General features: G+C 24.6%; 1 pseudogene; it reads left to right on the top strand.

The window, feature by feature from the left end:
* Positions 1 to 2,593: 2,593 nt before the first annotated feature.
* On the top strand, positions 2,594 to 14,970 carry LOC135930144 (large neutral amino acids transporter small subunit 1-like; annotated as a pseudogene).
* The last annotated feature ends 793 nt before the right edge of the window (positions 14,971 to 15,763 follow it).

The following is a 15,763-nucleotide window of genomic DNA, read 5'->3' as shown; positions in this document are numbered from 1 at the left end:
GAGGAAGCTATCTAGACAGTTAAACAGCCTAATGTTTAGAAATAAGATGAAACAGAACATTGCCTTTGTATTTTTTTTAAATTTTACCATTGATAGAGATACAATTTGATGACAGCTGTTTATCAAAGAATTTTCAACGATGAGTTATTAATGCGCTGAATATAAAATCGTCTCATAGGCGACGCATTTATAAGAATTTTAATAAATAAAATTATTATATAATTCAAATTTTTATATAATATATTGGAGCACTCTTAGTTTCATCGTCGCTATTAGAGTTTCTCAAATCTTTTTCTCCAACCCTTATATAAATTTAAATATTTGTTTTCTCATTCTCAGGAAATAGATTTGATCAAAAAAAATTCCCTAAACCATATTCAACATTACATTATTTTTTACAAAAAAATAAATTTATATATATTTTATTTTTATAAGCCTAAATCTTTTATTGTAAATTGTATTGTCATCCATCGTTTTAAATCGAAATAAAGCTAGACTCATAAAAATTTTTTTACATTACATCATTTGTTTTTTTAAATATATTAATTCATTTTTATTTTTGGCAATGTAAAAAAAAAAATCTTTCAATAGAAAAATTCAGGGGTAATTGGAAAAATTATTACGAGAAAAATAAATAGAATTTATTTATATTGCCGAGACTAAATTTTTTTTTTACTATTCAATATTTTATCCAAAAAAATTTTACGCAAGCCTGAAGACTTTGTTCATAGATGAAACACACATTTGAATATCTATTACCGAAATCTCTAGGTTTGCAATATTTTTCTGGTTAAAATATTGAGTTAGTCGTTTTTAAAAATCGTTTCAAATCGAGTCTTTTAACAACTCTAATTCGTTTACTACACACCCTTTGAGAAAATAGCTTAAAATTCAAAAAAATATATCAAAATTTTAATGCCCGAGCTGGCCTATTAAAATTTTCATGAAACGCGGAGGCACTCTGTTTGATTTTTTAAATCTAATTACACGGCCTGAATTTATGTGCACTTTCATGCAGACTGGTATAATTTTTTGCCCTGCTAGTTTTAACTTTATTTATAAAGCGCATTTTATAATTTATATAGGAGAGGGGGGGGGGATTTAGGGTAAAAAACTGAACCCAAATGCCTCCTCCATATTTGCAATCATGACGTAAGAGGCCAGAACCCAATCATTAACATATTTTTCAAAGGTCACAAGCATAGGCATATTAAGGACTATGGGGGAGAGCTTTGTATTTATATAATCCATATTGGAATTTAAAAGATAATTAATCATTTGCAAAAATTAAAATGAAAGACATCTAAAAAACTGGTTGGACAATTTTATTTTAGCTTATTTCTTTTTATATTGCTAAATATTTTATAAATACTCTAAAACATTTATCTTTCTATAATAAAATATACTACCCATTTTGATTAATTTACTGTAAAAAAATCATTTAATGTGATTTTCTAGAGATAAATAAATATTTTATCAATCTATCCTCATCCATCCCTTCCGCTTCCCTATCACGTGATAAATTATAAAATAAAATACCTTCAGATATGCGCAGAATAGAAATGTGAATGTCAGAAAAATGAATTAGCTTTTCATTACAAGATGTTAAAGATGGTCTAAATAATTATATCATTTTATTAGTTATCATAGTTTATTTTAATTACTTTTTTTAAAAAAATTAATATTAATAAAACAAATAATGCAAATGATTTCTTTTTCGTTAAACTAAACTAATATTAAAATTTATAATATCATATTTTATTTATCTTTATTTATTTATTTAGTCAATTTTTTTTATAAGCAATATCATCCTCAAAGAAAAATATTAAAGGGTTAAGGGGGAAGGGAAATATTCGAAATAAAAATGCTATGATTAGCATTTGAACTTTAGATGAGAATCATTTCATTACTTATCATAACTGATGGATCTATACAAGTCAAAGAAGCAAGTTGTTATTCTTGTCCAAAAATGAAAAACTAAAAAGAAACTGCCTATATTATTTATATGTAATAATTATGCTTCTTGTATCTCCTGAATGATTTTTTCTAATATACACGATAATTTTATCTTAAATATTTTTTTTTAATATTTGATGTTTTGTTATAAATTATCAGTTCAATATAGAATTGATAAATATAAGTTAAATTAGCATTTTTTTAAAAAAATTTATTTTGGTGATAATACCACCTGTGGAGTTTTTTCCACCTATGTGGTGAAGGGTTAAAAGAATCGAAAACAAATATTTCATCATTCGATCATATTTTTATTGACCCCCCCCCCCCCCCCCCCCAATATTATCATTGATGTAACCTTCATTTTTATAGTAATAAACTATCATTTAAAAAAATTATTTTTTTTCGCTATAAAATTAATTCGGCTAAGATATCTTATTTATTTAAAATTAAAATGAAATATATCTTTATCCCCTTAAGGATGGGTGGACTATTTATTTTTTTGTCTGCGTCATCATAAAAGATGATAAATGATCTTTTTCTTTCATAATTTTGATGATAAAATTTTAATTTATTTTACAAAAAAAGTAGCAAATACAACCAATATCTTACATATTATAAATTAAAACTGGTTATAAGAATGGATACCTTATCTGCACCATCCGCTGGGAATGTGGAGATGAAAAAAAGCGTCACTCTTTTAAATGGCGTCACTATTATAGTAGGTTGCATAATAGGATCTGGCATATTCATAACTCCGGGAGGTTCTTTGATTTATAGTGGTAGTCCGGGGGCTAGCCTAGTTATTTGGGCCCTTTCCGGAATATTCTCTATGTTGGGTGCTCTATCTTTCGCTGAACTAGGGACGACTATCAAAAGAAGTGGCGGAGATTACGCTTATATTCTAGTAGCCTTTGGAAGATTGGCTGGATTTATATATCTTTGGGTAAATATCATCGTAGTGAGACCATTATTATTAGCCATAGTCTCCCTAGCTTTCGGGTATTATATTTCAAAACCGTTTTTGAAATTCGAAACTATTGGTTGCGATAATCTTCTATATGATACATCATCAAAAGATATGTTTAACAAGAGATCTGATGACATAGCTAGAATATTCGCTGCTTGTGGATTGAGTAAGCTAATATCAATTTCTAATTATATGCATTATTATAATTAAAATAGATATAAAAATTATCTCAGATCCGTAACATAAAACTTATTTCCGTTAAAACATCTCATTTTTTAAACGGAATCCGGTTGGATTATATTGGTCCTGATTTGACACTAAATAGGCAGCTGTTTATGTAACTATATATTTTTTATCTTTAAGCTTAGCTCTGTATTTTTTAAAATTCTTTAATTTGTCTGTATTTAGCAATTCATTTCAAAGAGAAATTAAAAATATAAAAATTAAATGAATACTAAGCGTTTCCATTATATTTTCTAAAATTTTCCAATATAACTTAAATTAGATTTTTTTTAAATAGACCTGACGAAGAAAATTTTTAAGCTAAGTCTGGATTTTCAAATTCATACTATTGTTAGAACTGTTCTGGCTAGGGTTCCTGGCCAAATCTTGCAAGTTTCTGCTTTTAAAGTTTTTTAATTTACTGAGAGTTATTATATGTCATAATTGAGTATTAAAGTAAATGAAATTTAATATAAGGATTTTTATAAGTTTTAGAAACTTTTGTATTGTAAAAAAAAATTGAAATAAGAAATCAATATAAATATTTTAAAAAAACAAATAATTTAGATTCATAAAATATTTAATTTTAAAATTATATGCATTTTAAAAAAAAAATATTATGAATTGGGTGTCAAATCGTCTGGAATAACAGTCCAGTTCTATCCGGTATATAATTTTAAATTTTAAAACGGGTTAGTTTCATTTCCGGTTATTTTCTGATCAAATTTATATCGGTTCATTCTGGTTTTTTTTTATAAGTTATGAATATTTTTAAAAAAAAATTGACCCTTGATAATATCAAATTTTATATCGGTTCATTCTGAATTTTTTTTATAAGTTATGAAAATTTAAAAAAAAATTGATTTAAATAAACTATTAAAGTTTTTACAAAAATGAGAAAAAGAAAATAAGTTTATTTTATAATAAAACATTTATAGGAAATAACAAATTAGCATAATAGGATCACATAAAAATTTATAATATTTATTATATTATAAGAAAATTTAAAACACCTTTAAGCATATAAAAATAGAAAATGTATAAATAAATTTATTAGCTGCTCTTATAATGGGTCGGCTATTAAGTTTTAAAAAATCATGACCTGGAAATTAAAATTATTTTTTATAAAAAACGTAATAAACAAAAATTAAGCATATGAGATAGGAAGGGATGGAAAGAATAGGCTGAAATAATGGTAAAGTAACGTGGATAAATGCAACGTCGTTACTTTTTTGAAGAAAAGGAAGGTCATCATTACAAGGAACGCATTCTTTTACGCGTTTCTTTTTTTTTGAATAAAAGTAACTCAAAATTATAGTCGTTACTTTAAATTTTTTTTTAAAGATATAATTTATTTTATTATATATTATATTATTTAAAATTTATAAACAATTTAAGCCGAGTTTTTATTTCAGATCAGTCACAAAAGTACTTTATTTTTATTTTATTTTATTTATTATATTATTGTTGTTGAATTTTATAGTCATGATTGTTAATCTAATTAAATTTATATTCTCAAATATTTTAATTTATTTTATAAAGAATATATGTAAATTGTATTTATTACTTCAAATGAAGGGAATTTAACTCCGCCTGGCCCTAGTATGAAACATTTTTTACACAGATAAAGAAAACTAAGGGCATTAATTATTGTAATTGTAGATTGTGCCCTTATTCAAATACCTCGATGTCTAGCCTCAAATCTAAAAAAACATATGAAAGCAAAAATATGAATTCAGATTAAATTCTGATAAAGATAAAAAATAATGGAGGAGGATCTGAATGAATATTCTTGTAAAGATGATTCAATAAGTTTTTTTTTAATGATCCTTCTTTAAATATTTTAAATAAATTCTCCCAATAAGTTCTTTTTATCTACTATATATAAAACAGCCCTCCCATCCTCATCGCTAGTTGAAAGTGTGTTTAGCCTAGTGAACGCTGTGTTGAGCATTAGCGCTCTTCTTTATTTGATAAAAATTTTGAAAATCAATTATTATAAATAAATAAAAATTATTACAAAAAAATACTCATATAATATATTATTTTGAATAATTTTATTATCTAAGAGGGAAAAAAATAAATAGATTAATCCCTCATCCCTTGACAACTGGGTCTGCTATCACACATATTAATGTATCGACATAATCGCTACTCATAACAACCATTGCAGAGAGACCGTGAAATCTAAAAATTATTAAAATACATCTTCAAACCATAATTTTATTCCGTTAATTAGCATCGCTTGGTAATTTTGGGGAGGCATTTCCTAATATTTCTAAAAATACTGGGCAGAAAATTTTTTAAAGAAATAAAATTTACCTCTTTTGTTGATAAAAAGTTTGAATTCGATTATGAAAAACATAAATTTGTTTTAGCATTCGTCATTAGCCAATTAGTTAATAAATTCGCATTTACAGAATTAGTAATCGTAATAAAAAATGGAATATTTAATTTTTGCAATCGTTCAACGCAAATTTGTTAAATATGATTTTAAACTAACAAGAAATAAAAACTATGGACCAGGGCATATATATAAGAATCTAAAATATTGAAAACTATAGGATTAAAAGATTACGGAATTGGACCCTTAAATTGACCATATGATCTCCTTATTTCTTATAAACTTGTTATAATGTACTAGACTAGACTATAAATCTTAAATACATTCATTAAATATAATATAACATATTATTCTATAGGTCCATATGAAAAGTGCATATATTTTTATGAGACATTCCATTTAAAATAAAATTATGCCACCAACTTAAACAAATGATAAGGACTCTAAGAAGCCAATCCTTAAAAACAATTATTTTAAGTTAGGCTTTTATTTTTAGTGTTGTTAAAAGGACTTGTTGTCTATTTTAAATTAAGATTTTAACCAATATTATTTGCGAAATTTGAAATTTCGTTCTCCAGGTTTGTATAAAAAATTTTTAGCAAAAAAATTATGTTATCTGTTTTTAATAATCTAACAACACTATTTATTTTTAACAAAAAAATAAACTATCCTAATTTTTATTTTAATGATGTACATAGTGTTATTGATGGCTATCAACTGCGCAAGCGTGAAACTGGCTATGAAATTACAAGATATATTTACGGCTTGCAAGCTGATCGCTTTGTTTGTGATAATAATTTGTGGAGCTGTCAAATTGTTTCAAGGTAAATAAAATTTAAATAAATAATTTTTCAAAACAATTTCTATATCATTAAAAGATCTCTTTTTATTTTAATAGCCTAATGCTAATAAGGGAACGACACTTGAATTTTAAACATACATTTAAATATATGAACCACCCCCCCCCCTTAATAAGTGAGCGATAAAATTTCGGAATACAAAAATACTATATCGAATCCAGGATAGTCTCAAATAGACCTATAATCTTCATTTCACGGGAAGGAAAATAAGCTGAAAACTCTATTGTGAATGGTAAAAGAGAAACTCTTTTACATTATCTTTATAATTATATATAAGATTTGTTTTCTTTTTATGCTATATTTGTAATGATAGGAAATACCGATAACTTTCACAATGCATTCGTGGGAACAAATACTGGCAAAGATTTGTCATTGGCATTTTATTCGGGATTATTTGCTTTCGCCGGATGGTTTGATTATTCGATTATTCGTTAAATATTTTTTTCAAGTTTATCTTACCCATATTTTGATATATAGAATTAAAATTTCGGAGTTTAAAAATAAATCAATATTTTTTGAAGATTTTTTTTTGCCCAAAATTTTGAGTAAAAATTTTCGAAGATCACAAAATTGAAGATTATTTTTAAGATTTAAAAATCTTTTATGAATCGCAAAAGTACTTATACAATATTTTCTACAAAAAAGATTTAAAATTTTAGGTAAAATTTTATCGAATAACTTGTTTAAGTATTCCCAAAAAATTCTTCTCTTAAAAAATCTTAAGAAATCAAAATTTTGAAGATTTTTTGTTTTGAAGAACATTTCAAACTCTGATAAAATAGAAAAATTTATTAGCCAATAAAGTGGAGATTTAAATAAAGGTTATAATAAAAAAAAATATTTAAAAAATTGTATAATATCTTTATAAGCATTTTTCTTTTGATCCAATTAATCAATTATTCTGATTAATTCTTATTATGAATTTATATGTTTGTGGCAATGTGTTTTTTTTTCAAGCAATGTGTTATTTTTACTTTAAATAATTTTTTGAGCATGTTTTTTAAATTTTAAATCTAATTTTTCCGGAAATATATAACAGCATGTCAGAGTTGGGCAGGTTCTCCGGAAAAAGAATCTAGATATAGATACAGATTCTTTATAAAAAAATGAATCTTATATACAGATACTAGTATCTTTTTCAAAATGTCAAAAAGATACAAGATAAAAGAAACTTGTATCTTTTACTAAATTAGAGTATCTTAAATACAAGATATTTTTAAATTATCATTACCAATTAAATTAAAATAGTTTATAAAATACAGTTTTTATTATTTATTTCATATAAGAATGAATATTTGCAATAATTAATAAAATATTTATTGATGATCTAATTATAATAACCAGGGATTTTAATAATAATTTTTGCCCATTAATAGCTTAAACAGGAGGGATAGTAATATATTTAATGGGAGTTGAAAGTGTGCAAATAAGAAAAAAAAATTAAATCAAATGATTTATTAGAATTTATAGTTACAGGTTATTTTCTGTGTTGTTTTAAATATAGCTTATATTCGGAGTGTATGGCTAAATGGCATCTCTAAAAAAATATACTAGTTTTATTTTATTCATTATCTTTAATAAGTATTTATCATTACTTGTTTGTGATATTTATATATTTTTTAAATTAGTTTTATTTTCTAATATGACTTATTAATTATTGAATTTGTAATATCATATATATATAAATTAGTGATCTGCATCGGGCCTAATTTTTCAAGCCCGGCCCGGCCCAAAATTTTTTTAAAAAAGTTTTGCCGGCCCGAACCCGATTTTTTTAAAAAAAATTTACCGACCCAGCCCGGCCCGAATTTATTTAAATATAGAAATTAATCTTTATAATTACTCAAAATAAAAGACATATGTTATATGTCGTTTAGTTTCAATAAATAAAATCAAATATTTTTATCATAAAAAATTCAATATAAAATTGATAAATTTAGATATATTTAAAAAAAATTTCAACCAACCCGACCCGGCCCAAATTTTTTTTTAAATATTAGGCCCGGCCCGAACCCGATTATTTTAAATAGAATTAGGCCCGAGTCCGCCCCGACCCGCCGGGCCTAACTTTGCAGATATCTAATATAAATATCATTAAATCTCTTTTCAATTTTTTTTTATATATTTCTTGCAAAATCATTAATTATAATAAAAAATATGAAAATAATGTACAACATTATATTATTTAATTATTAAATACATAACAATTTTATTTAATGCATTTTAAATTGATTAAATTTTGTAAATAAATACTGTAATGTAATTTTACTTATATCATAAATAAATAAAAGTAACTAATAAAGTTAAATTTAGCTTAAATATTTGCTCTAATAATAACTTGCAAAAATAATTAAATATAAAATATTAGGGGTGTGCCGATATTTTTCATAGGCCGATATTTCACCCATTTTAAAATACCGGTTATCGGTCAATATTATAAAATTTGATCCGATATATAAATGGCGTCTTTAACAAAAATAAATTTTATAAAATTTAAAAAAATAGTTATATCTGAAATCATTTATTTTTATAAATAAAATCGAAATCCATTCTTATGTATATTTTTTTAATAATAATAATTAATTAATAAACATTCTATCATAATGTTATGTTTTTGCGCATTCTGTTTATAAAAGTGTGCGATAATCTCTTCAGAATCTGTTTTTAGTGAAGCTGGTGATATTCAGATAGTATCGCCCCAAGCTGACCTCTGATAAATTGGAAATATTGATATTTCTAAAAAGAAATCTTATATTAATGTTAAATATTATTTTAAATATTAATTTCAAATTTCATATTATAATTGTTTATTACTTAATATGTATATAGATTAATGTTATTACTTATTACATAAAAGTGATTTAACAATAAAAATATTTTATATACTTTTAGAATTGCAATTGAATTGAATATAAACTATAACTGATCATTATAATATATTTAAATGACATAAGTTATGGTAGAGTTAATTTATAGATGTTATACTATAAAAAGTATATTAAAAATTAAAACCATTGGTATCTTTACAGAATACAAAATTAGATATGATATCGGATCGGTAATCGGCCGATATCAATTTAATGTCAGGAATATCGGATCGGATCGACCTCTAAAAAGTGGTATCGGTACACCCCTAAAATATATATCCAAAATGATTTTAATTTGATAATCAACCATCTTTTATAAAAATTTTTAATAACAATTATCTAAAAGGGACTTAAGCATAGGTATTATTATGTTAATAATTATAAAATAAAAATATATACTATACTTTAATATGTTTAACAAAGTTTGTAAAGGAAGGAGTTTATTCAACCTTTATAACTTTTTTACTTGTGCAATTTTGACATTTGTCCTTTTTCACATGAATTACTTTATAAAATTTTCCATCTAGAATTTTAAGATTCGGATTTGATTCAGGAGAACCTATTTCCATAATTTCATCTTCACTACTATGATTGTTAAACATTCTACAAATTGAAAAATATTACATATAAAATATAACCTTTACTTATTTTGTTTTGGTGTTTTTATTTTTAATCTATCTATCTTTGTGATCTGTAAAATTTCCAACTAATTTTGGTTATCAATATATTTAAAATATAGCAGGAAAAAATAAAGAAAATATACAAAATTTCATGAAGAAAATAAAGTTACATTGTGTGATATGGAAATGTTATAAACATGAATATTAAAAAGAATCTGCTTCTGTATCTTTTTAAAGAAAATGAAAAAGATACAAGATTCTTTTCAAAATAAAGGATCTTAGATATACTAGTATTTTATTAAAAATGTCAATATGAGTACAAGATACAAAAGGATCTTGTATCTTAGATACAAGTATTCGCGGTACTGCCCAACTCTATGTTTAGAATACTTATCTTATAAATAGTAAGCAACTATATCGTTAACCCTTAAGCATTTATATTTTATATAAAAAATCTATGGGAAAACTAAATTATATCAATTAAAAGTTCATATAGGGGATATATTAAGGTTTTTAAAAAAATATATTAAGGAACTTCTTGAATTTCGTGACAGAGGAACTAAAAAATCCTAACAGGTTAATTTATTTTAAAACTTTATGTATTTATAATAATGTTGGGAATAAAAAAATAATATTTATTATATATATATTTTAATGTCATTGAAGAGGAATTCAGTGTATGAAGGAATTCATAAAATAGAATAATCTTTAAAATTTAATTCATATAATGTGGCTTCACGAATTAATTTTGTCATGAAATTATAAATCTATATTTTAAAGATTTATTCATAACCAAATTTATTACTGGATTATATTGAATTTCTCGTTGCCATATAAACTATATTCCGCTTTAGCGGCTGAGAAACGTTTAAAATGAGAAGGATTGTAAATTTATAAGACGTAAGGGATATGTTATTTTATTCAACATAATTTTTTATTTATTTCAATGTCCTAAATATCAAAAATATAAATAAATAAATAATTTTGAAGAAAAAATTAATTTAATAAAAATAAAATAGTGTTAAAAATCATTTTTCTTTTGAATTTTGCTTAAAATTTATAAATTTATGTAATTTTTATTAAAACAATAGTAAATAATAATATTAAAGTATTTGGTGTCATCGTTATCTTTCATATTGTATTCTCGTATTTTTTTGTTTTTTTTTGTTTTTCATTATTTCAAAATTTTAAATAAATATAATGGAAGATTCGAGCGTGTTTTATAATTTTATATTTACGAAAATTTATAAATTTTGAGGTTTTTTTCAATATATTTAGGACACAGAATTAATAAAATAAATAAATAAAAATAAGGCCAAAACATATTATTTGTGATAATTTTTTAAAACTTTATCATTTTTAGGCTTCCTTAATCTTTTGAAAGTTTAAAATTTTGGAATTTTTAAAACAGGGTTTAAAAACGCAACCAAATTCCGAATTGGATTGTGATAATATTTTTAAAAGAAATAGATAAGGCTGTGTCCAAAACTTCAAAAAATTTAATTCGAAAACTTCTTCGAACACGAAATCCTTCTTTAATTGAAAAAAAAATATGGCCAAAACATATTTGTATACTTTATTATTAGTAAAATTTTATAAACATCATCATTAGAATTCTTCCTTAAAACATTAAAACTTTTGGAATTTTTAAATATCTTTCGGGCGCAACCATAAACTCTAAGATATTATATGTAAGCGTTTTATAAGAAAATTAATCTTTGTATTGGGACTTTTTTTAAAAAATAAACAATTTTTATCTTATTATATTCACTATATATTTAAACAAAGAAATCTTCCATTAGCCATCATAATTGCAATGCCAATAGTGACTATAGTTTATTTGTTGACAAACGTAGCTTATTTAGCGGTTTTATCTCCTTCTGAAATAAAGACATCTTTAGCCGTTGCATTTGTAAAATCGTAATTCAATTCTCTCAATATATATATCTTACATTTATTTTAAACCAGAGATTGAAATATTTTTCAACATCTAAGAAATATTTTTTTAATTTTCTATCAAATTTTACCTAAATTTATAATAATTTATGATTTTTATGTATATAAAATTTTTCATGATTGATACAAAAGCTTTGTAAAATAAATATAATGGACATTTTTTCCATCTGGTTTTAACTTCATTTTTGAGTCCGCCGATAGAATAAATTTGGATTAACTCCTAAACTGGGGGCTTCAAAAGTTGTATGTTTGATTTAAATACTTAGGCCTGATACTTACCCTCAGTTATATTTTTGGATAAGAAACCCCAATTAAAGTGATCTTATTACCCCCCCCCCCCTCATCTACCTCTTTATTCTTTCCTAGTCTGGATGACAACTAGGGTTGCAATGCCTTTATTTAAAATTATCTATTATTATTAGGATTTCTCGTTCAAAATTGACCCAAGATTGGCCTGGATTATGCCATTTTTCGTTGCTTTATCCGCCATCGGCAGCGCGAATGGAATATTATTTACCTCAGGAAGGTATTGAATTTATATCGCAAAATATTTGGTATAATTTAAATGGCGGAGTAATGTCAAAAACATTCGTTAACTTTCAACAACCTAAAAATATATCAGTCATATATTTTTTAAAAGTATTCATAATAATCATTATGATTTTAAAAAAAAATAGGATTTTGTTAATAGGAGCACAAGAAAAACAACTGCCAGAGGTGTTTGCCATGATACACGGAAAATATTTCACGCCAATACCTGCAATATTAATCTTAGTTTGTTTTTTGACAATGATTAATTGGCGTATGATTTGATCTGACAAATGATTTGTTGTATAATTTTATAAAAATTAATTCTTTTTTTATGAAATTAAACTAACAAAACATAAATTTATAGATAATTTTTGATTTGGGGTATAACTAACATCACATTATTTACATGATTATTGATCTAGAGTTATAATTTATATTTATATTAGGGCTTTTTATCGATACTGTATTTGATTGGGAAAGATATCGATACGCTGATAAATTTTTTCTGCTTCGTTTTCTTCTTCTTCATTGGCCTCTGTATTTTGGCTCTCATTTACCTTAGGTTCAAAAGGAAAGATTTGGAGCGACCTATAAAAGTATATAACATTCTTGATTTGCAATTCAAAAAGGGGGTTATAGAATACTAACAGGCGTGTAATCAAGATTATTTTCCGAATGGGTAAACCCAACGTCCGGCAGGGCAGGCTAGAACCCAGCACGTGGGACATTATTAAAATAAATTAAAAATGAATAAAAAATTAAGAAGTGGGAAATATTTCACATTCATTTTTATAAATAGCATTGAATAAAATAAATAAACCTCATTTAATCATTTCAGTTATTGCTAGAATATTTAAATATAATGTTATTATTTTAAAAATGAAAAATAAAATAAGATTTGAGATACATTTTTCATCTATAGAAAGCTATAAAAAATTTATTCATCAGGCTTCGGACGAGCTTGGGCCAAAAAAATTTAATTTTTAAATGTCTCTAATTATAATTTATTTTATATTAATAATGTAGTTGAACATCGGTATACATATACTTTGCTTTTTGGTATGCCTCTTTCTAATCATATCTCCTATAATATCCAAACCTAAAGATATTGGCGTCACCGGACTAATTTGTTTGCTAACTGGTAAAATATATTTTTAATCCCACCATATGATTTTACTTTATTAATTTTTTTATTTCTATTTGTAGCATTTCCAGGTTATTATATCTCAAATAGATTCAATTCAAAGATTCTAACATCAAGTAAAATTTAGCCCATATTTTTCTAATTCTTATATTTAGATAAGTTTAGTAAATGGATACAAAAATTGCTCTATGTAATTTCGCCTGATATAGATGCAAAAATAGAATAGTCGCTGCATATGCTTCGTAAATGCTTCTCTGAGATTTGTATTTTCTTTTTTGATATACAATACTTTTGTAATTATTGAGATTTATTTTAGAAACATTATTTTTAACTGTATATATTATTATAATACTAGCAGGTTGGTTTACCTGTTAAAATTAAAGAAAAGTGACAAATAAGAGTATAGCTTAAAATAGTTATAGAAGGTATTTAATTTTTATTTATGTAATATAAAACGAATTGTTTAAACATATATTATTGGCAAATTAAATATGAACTAATGTATAATAATATTAAATATTTTTGATAAACAAAGATCATATAAAAACGGTTTTCACTATTGAAATATGGTCACTTTTAAACTATAAAAACATAAGTTAAAATGCCAAATATTGAGATGATTATCTTGTACGGCCCATTAATTATTGTTACTAAGGCCACCCGATTGGAATTATCATTTAGCTTAGAAATTTTATTCTTATCTATAAGATACTCAGATAATGGTGCACAAAATATGTAAACCCATTTAAATGTTATCAATTCGAACATCATAGATAAAAAATTTAAAAAATATATAAATACTCTTATTCTATCGAACAATTTCCATTTTAAAACGAGCATTTTTTAAAAATTTTTATATGGATGGGTTTTAATTTAATCATCAACCTGTTTTATTAAATCATCACAACACTCTATATACAACATTTTACATATTCACTTATAAATTAAATTTAAAAACAATATTTACTCTATTATACTCATAGAAAAAAATTCATAATCATCACATAATTTTTTTTTTTTAATAATTATAAACTTTATTAATTTAAAAAAATGATAAAACACTAAAATATTTTATATAAAAATATATAAAATTACTAAATAAAAATAAAAATAATATATATTATAAGTTGAGGGTCTAAAAAGAGCTTAATTTAAAAATGAATATGTACTTAAAAAACATGTATAATTGTGTTTAAAAATTTCTAGTTGAAGTTTTTGTTTAAGAAATATAGATTCGCGATTTTCGTTTGTTATGTTAAAAATTTTTTGCGTTAAAGTTTTTTAAAAAATATGTAGACTGTGAAAAATTGTAGTTAGTTGATATGACTATTGGTTGAAATAGTAAGTTTTTTAATTTTGAATGTTTATAAATTTTTTTATTTTCCCCTAAGACGGTTTGAATTAGTTGATGAAGGAAAGGAGGAGACGCAGATTGCGTCCCAAATAAGGTTCCCGTTGGACCAAGGAGTACAAGTTAAACCATCTGGTCTGAGGCCATCCTGAAATGAAAGGTTGGTTGGTTCGAGGATGTTGGGTATTTTAGCCTTATTAAAAGCGTTATGGATGATTTTATTAATTGCTTTATGCCGGAGATGGCGACCTTGGCTGAGGTTGCATTTTAGGCCGTGTCGGGCGTTAGGTTGAATAAGTTGCATTGGTGGCAAGAGTGTGGATGTTTAAGCGAGCACCCAATCTAAATCCATAGTAACTCTCAGTTGGTCATTGGTTTAGATATCTAAGGTTTGGCTTGGAAGTGCTTCGAGCCATTCATGCCCGTAATATTTATCGTTGGATTATATACATTTTACTTTAAAAAGTTTTCAGAATTAATACATTAAGTAAACCATAAATATTATAATATGCAAAGGCTCAAAATCTCATAAAATAAAAATTTATAAAAACGATATCTTGCAACGTTTGATTATTTTAACTTATAAGCATTAAGACTTCGATGTGGGCTTCTCTGCTTTTTGTCAGAATCTAAAAAAATGATAGTTTTAGCCATAAAATCGGATTTAACTAGGATTTTATGTTGTCCACTCTTAGCCACGTGGAGGCAACTATCTCTAAGAGTTTTTTTAGCCCTGGTTAAATCATTAGTTAAAACATTCTTTCATAATTATATAAAACAACCAGAGCCAAGGGATCCCGGAGAAATAAATACATCTCCAGGAACCTTTATAAAGAATTAATATTGTAGCATTAAATTAATCATAAAATATAAAATCATTATTTATTTTATAAAATGGAAGTATTAAATATAAGGTAGGTACATTTAGCACAGTCTAAGAAACAA

Source organism: Gordionus sp. m RMFG-2023, chromosome 5 (genome assembly GCF_954871325.1).
Source record: "Gordionus sp. m RMFG-2023 chromosome 5, tfGorSpeb1-WG-v2, whole genome shotgun sequence".
Lineage (NCBI taxonomy): Eukaryota > Metazoa > Nematomorpha > Gordioida > Chordodea > Parachordodidae > Gordionus > Gordionus sp. m RMFG-2023.
The sequence above is the reverse complement of the archived record's forward strand: the minus strand, read 5'-3'. Positions and strand labels throughout refer to the sequence as shown.